We start from the raw sequence: 6,000 nt of genomic DNA, 5'->3' as shown, positions 1-6,000 counted from the left end.
GGCCTTCTGAGCCTGGCTATCTTCACTTAAGATGATGATCTCTAGTTCCATCCATTTTCTTGCAAATGACAAAATTTCATTCGTCTTTGTGGCTGAATAAAATTCTTCGTGTATAAATACATTTTCTTAATCCATTGGTCAGTGGTGGGGCACCTTGCCTCTTTCCATAATTTGGCTATTGTGAATAGTGCTGCAATAAATATGGGCATGACGATAGCTATTCTAATAGGAGCGAGGTGAATTTTAGTGTGGTTTTGATTTGCATTTCCTTTATGGTCAAGGATGGTAAGTATTCTTTCATGTGTTTTTTTGCCATTTGGGTTTCTTCCTTTGAAAAAGTTCTGTTTAGTTCAGTTGCCCATTTATTTATTAGTTCATTGATTAGGGGGAGTTTAGATTTTGAACTTGCTGTATATTCTGGTTATCAGTCCTTTGTCTGATGTGTAGCTGGAAAATATTTTCTCCTACTCTGTGTGTGGTCTGTTTTGTTTTGAAAGCTTTTTTTTTTTTTGTTGTGCAGAATCTTTTTAATTTCAGGTAGTCTCATTTATCTATTCTTTCTCTTTAGTTGCTGGGTTCCTGGAGTTCTATTGAAGAAGTACTTCCCTATACCTATTACTTCAAGAGTATTCCCTGCTCTTTTCTGTACTAACTTTAGAGTTTTGTGCCTGATATTAAAGTCCTTAATCTACCTTGAGATGATACTAGTGCAGGGTGATAAAAATGGATCAAGTTTCAGTTTTCTGCAGGCAGATAACCACTTTTCCCAGCAACATTTGTTGAAGAGGCTACTTATTCTCCATCATATGTTTTTGGTGCCTCTGTCAAAAATAAGGTGTGCATAGCTGTATAGATTCATATCTGGGTCCTCCATTCTGTTCCACTGGCCTTCACATCTGTCTTTGTGCCGGTACCATGCTTTTTTTTTCATTGCTATGGTTCTGTAATATAGTTTGAAGTAAAGTATTGTGATACCTCCAACATTGCTCTTTTTACTGAGTATAGACTTGGCTATTCATGGTCTCTTGTGTTTCCAAATGAACTTCTGGGTACTTTTTTCAATCTCTGTGATGAATGTCATTTGGATTTTAATAGGATTTGCATTGAACATGTAGACTTGTTTTGGTAGTATAGCCATTTTTACTATGTTGATTCTACAAATCCATAAGCACATCTTTCCATGTGCTCTCCATGTACTGTAGTCTTCCTCGATCTCTTTCTTCAGGGGTTTGTAGTTCTCCTTGTAGAAGTCATTCACATCCTTTGTTAAGTTTACTCCTAGGTATTTGATTTTTTTTTTTTGAGGCTATTGTAAATGGAATTGTTTCCATATATCCTTTCTCAATTTTTTCATTGTTGGCATATAGACAAGCTAATGAATTTTGTAAGTTGATTTTGTATCCTGCCACATTGCTGAAGCCATTTATGATATCTAAGAGTTTTGGGGTAGACTTTTTTTTGGTCTTTGAGTACAGGATCATGTCATCTGCAAACAGGGATACTTTGACAGTTTCTTTACCTATTTCTATACCTTTTATTACTGCTTCTTGCTTTATTGCTCCTGCTAGGAATTCCAGTACTATGTTCAATAGGAGTGGAGAGAGTAGGCACCCTTGTCTCATTCCTGATTTTAGGGGAAATCGTTTCAGTTTTTCTCCATTATGTATGACGTTGGGTATAAGTTTGTCATTTACAGCCTTTATAATGTTGAGATACATTCCTTCTATTCCTAGTTTTCTTAGGATTTTATTATGAAGTGGTGATGAATCTTATCAAAGGCCTTTTCTGCGTCTATTGAGATGATCAAGTGGTTTTTGTGTGTGCTTCTATTAATGTACCATATTACATTTATAGATTTGTGTATATTGAACCACCCCTGTATCCCTCGGATGCAGCCGACTGGTCATGGTGAATGATCTTTCTGATATGTTGTTGAACTCAGTTTGCCATTATATTACTGTGGATTTTTGCATTGATGTTGATTAAGGAGATTGGCCTATAGTTCTCCTTTTTGGAGGTGTCTTTGGTTTTGGGATGAGTGTAATACTGGCTGCATAGAATGAGTTAGGCAGTATTCCTTCCCCTTCTATTTCATGGAAAAGTTTAAGGAGAGTTGGCATTATTTCTTCTTTAAACGTCTGTTAGAATTCAGCAGAGAATCCATCAGGTCTTGGACTTTTCTTTTTTGGGAGACTATTGCTGCTTCAATTTCATTTTGTATTATAGATCTATGTGGGTAGTTAAAATATTCTTGGTTCTGTTTTGGATAGTCATAAATATCTAGAAATTTGTCCATTTCTTCAAGATTTTCAAATTTATTGGAATATTGGTTCTCGAAGTAGTCTCTGATAATTCCCTGGATTTCCTTGGTGTTTGTTGTTATCATCCATTTTTGCATTTCTGATTTTACTGATTTGGGTCTTTTCCCTCTTCATTTTAGTTAGTTTTGCCAGGGATTTGTCAATCTGCTTTATTTTTTTCAAAGAACTACCTTTTAATGTTGTTGATTCTTTGTAATATTTTTTGGGGGGCTCTCATTAATTTTGACCCTTATTTTTATGTTTTTTTCCCCTTCTTGATTTGGGTTTTATTTTTTCTTATTTATCTAGGAATTTGAGATGTACCATTAGATCATTTATTTAAGATCTTTCTGTCCTTTTAATATATGTGCTCATGGCTATAAACTTTCCTCTTAGGACTGCCTTTGCTGTGTCCCATAGGTTCTGGTAGGTTGTGTTTTCATTTTCATTAACTTCCAGGAACCTTTAACTTCCTCCTTTATTTCATCAATGACCCACTGATCATTGAGCAATGTGTTGTTCATTGTTTCTGTATTTTCTGCTGTTGTTTTTGTTGTACAGTTCTAGTCTTAATGCACTGTAATCAGATAAAATGCAGGGGATTATTTCTATTTTTTTTATATTTGTGAGGCTTGCTTTGTGCTCTAAGATATGATCAACTTTGGAGATTGTTGCATGGGCTGCTGAGAAGAATGTATATTGTGTGTATTTTGGATGGAATATTCTGTAGACTTCAGCTAGGTCTGTTTGGTCTATGTTGTGGTTTAGTTCTAGAATTTCTTTCTTGATTTTTTGTTTCAATGACCTATCTATTGGTGATGGGGGGGGGCATTAAAGTCTCTCACTACCACTCTGTTGGAGTCTATATGTACTTTTAAGTCCTTTAAATTATGTCTGATGAAATTAGGTGCACTGGCATTTGGTGCATATAGGCTGATAATTGTTACTTACTTTTCATGTATTTCCCCTTTCATTAGTATGAAGTCTCTTTCTTTACCTCATTTGATCAATGTAAATTTTAATTCTACTTTGTCTGAGATAAGTATTGCTACTCCTGCCTGTTTTCTGGGGCCATTGGCTTGGTAACTCCTCTTCCTGCTTTTCATTCTAAGCCAGTGTTTGTTCTGTCAATGTGATGGTTCTCCAGTATACAACAGATTGTTGGATCTTTCTTTTTATCCCAGTTTACTGAATGGTGTCTAGGGAAGTTGAGTCTGCTGACATTCATTGTTACTATTCATAGTTATGTGGTGATTCTTGCCATTTAGTTGTTTTTGTTGTTTAAGGATTTGATTGTGTGCAGCTTAATCATTACTACTCTCTGATTCCTTGTCTTTTGTTATGTGGTTTGATATTGATCATCCTCTTGTGGTTTTGTTTGCTTTCATCTTCTGTGTGCAGAATTCCTTGGAGAATCTTCTGTAGTGGAGGCTTGGTGGTCATATATTGTTTTAGTTGCTGCTTATCTTGAAAGATTTTTATTGCTCCATCTATTTTGAATGATAGTTTTGCTGTGTAGAGTATCCTAGGGTTGAAGTTACTTTGATTCAATTCCTAAATTACCTCACTCCATGCTCTTTTGCTTTTAAGATTTCTGTTGAGAAATCTCCTGTGATTTTGGTGGGTTTACCTTGATATCTTTTTTGTTTTTCTATTACAATTTACAATATTCTTTCTCCATTCTCTGTGCCTGTTGTTTTAATGATGATATGCCACAAGTCTGTTTGGCATCCTAGAGGCTTCTTGTACCTATATGGGCAAAACTTTCTTGAGATTTGGGGATTTTTCTGTTACCACTTTTTTGAATATAGTATGAATCCTTTTTGCTTGGGCTTCTTCTCCTTCAATGCCCATGATTTTCAGGTTTGGTCTTTTGATTAACTCAGTGAGTTCTTGCATATTTCTTTCACAGCTCTTGAGTTGTTTGACTAACACTTCTTTAATTTTTCCTTCAATTTTTATTTTATCTTTGAGTTCTGAATTTCTGTCTTCTACTTGTTCTACTCTGCTTGAATGGCCTGCCACTCTGTTTTGTGTTTTGTTTGATTATTTTTTCTGAGGTTGTCCATATCTTGGGTCACTTCCTCTTTAATATTTTTTATTTTCATCTTTAATTCATGTGTTTCTCTATTTATGGTCTTTACTGTTTCATTTTTGTGTTCACTTAGAGAGCTCCTCTGATTTCATTGATTTATTTCTGTGTCTTCTCATATTTCTTTATTTTTAGAGTCTTGAAATTTCTTTAGTGCATCTGTACACATTTGGTTAACTATGTCTAGTATCTTCTCCATGAAATTCTCAGTGAGTTCTTGCAAGATTTCTTCTTTAAAGGTGTTTTTGTGGGCATCACTTGGTTCCTTAGTGCCATATACTGTTGTTTTGTTGGGGTCAGGAACTAGGTATCTATTTTGTTCATTTCCCTCTGAATCCTGTTTTAAATTACTGTTTTGAAGTGAGTGGTTTCCATTCCTTCTTCTTCCCAGTGTTCCACATGGTACTGTGCAGCTAGTTGGTGGTTATAGTCACCTGTTTTCCTTCCCTTGATTTAATTTTTTTTTAATTTTATTATTCATATGTGCATACAAGGCTTGGGTCATTTCTCCCCCCTGCCCCTACCCCCTCCCTTACCACCCACTCCGCCCCCTCCCTCTCCCTTCCACCCCCTCAATACCCAGCAGAAACTATTTTGCCCTTATTTCTAATTTTGTTGTAGAGAGAGTATAAGCAATAATAAGAACAAACAAGTGTTTTTGCTGGTTGAGATAAGGATAGCTATACAGGGTATTGACCCACATTTATTTTCTGTGTGTGTGTGTTGTAGGTTAATTCTTTTTGATCTAACCTTTTCTCTAGTTCCTGGTCCCCTTTTCCTATTGGCCTCAGTTGCTTTTAAAGTATCTGCTTTAGTTTCTCTGCATTAAGGGCAACAAATGTTAGCTAGTTTTTTAGGTGTCTTACCTATCCTCACCCCTCCCTGGAAGGTAAACTAGTACAACCACTCTGGAAAAAAATTTGGAGGCTACTTAAAAAGCTAGACATTGATCTACCAATTGATCCACAATACCACTCTTGGGGATATACCCAAAAGACTGTGACACAGGTTACTCCAGAGGCACCTGCACACCCATGTTTATTACAGCACTATTCACAATAGCCAAGTTATGGAAACAGCCAAGATGCCCCACCACTGATGAATAGATTAAGAAAATGTGGTATCTATACACAATGGAATTTTATGCAGCCATGAAGAAGAACAAAATGTTATCATTCGCTGATAAATGGATGGAATTGGAGAACATCATTTTGAGTGAGGTTAGCCTGGTCCAAAAGACCAAAAATCGTATGTTCTCCCTCATATGTAGACATTAGATCAAGTGCAAACACAACAATGGGATTGGACTTTGATTTAATTTTTGTGTTACAGATGTCTTGGTTGGTAGCTAGTTTGTTCTGCTATTTCTGTCCCTGATCTGGAGTTGCAGTTTAGCAAAAACTAATTCACAGTTTCAATACCTGATCAGTTGTTTATGTATTATATAGAAGTCTCCTTGGTGGTAATATGTATGTCAGTGGAAGTTGGGGGAGTTAACATTTGTCAGACTAGCCATAGAAATTTGGGGAGTTAGTTAGGGTGGCACTTAAAGGGGAAATGGGATAGGTGAGTAAGGGAAGTTGTGTGGGGGCTGCTAGTTTTAGTGGC

This window comes from Castor canadensis, chromosome 1 (assembly GCF_047511655.1).
Source record: "Castor canadensis chromosome 1, mCasCan1.hap1v2, whole genome shotgun sequence".
Taxonomy (NCBI): Eukaryota; Metazoa; Chordata; class Mammalia; order Rodentia; family Castoridae; genus Castor; species Castor canadensis.
The sequence above is the reverse complement of the archived record's forward strand: the minus strand, read 5'-3'. Positions refer to the sequence as shown.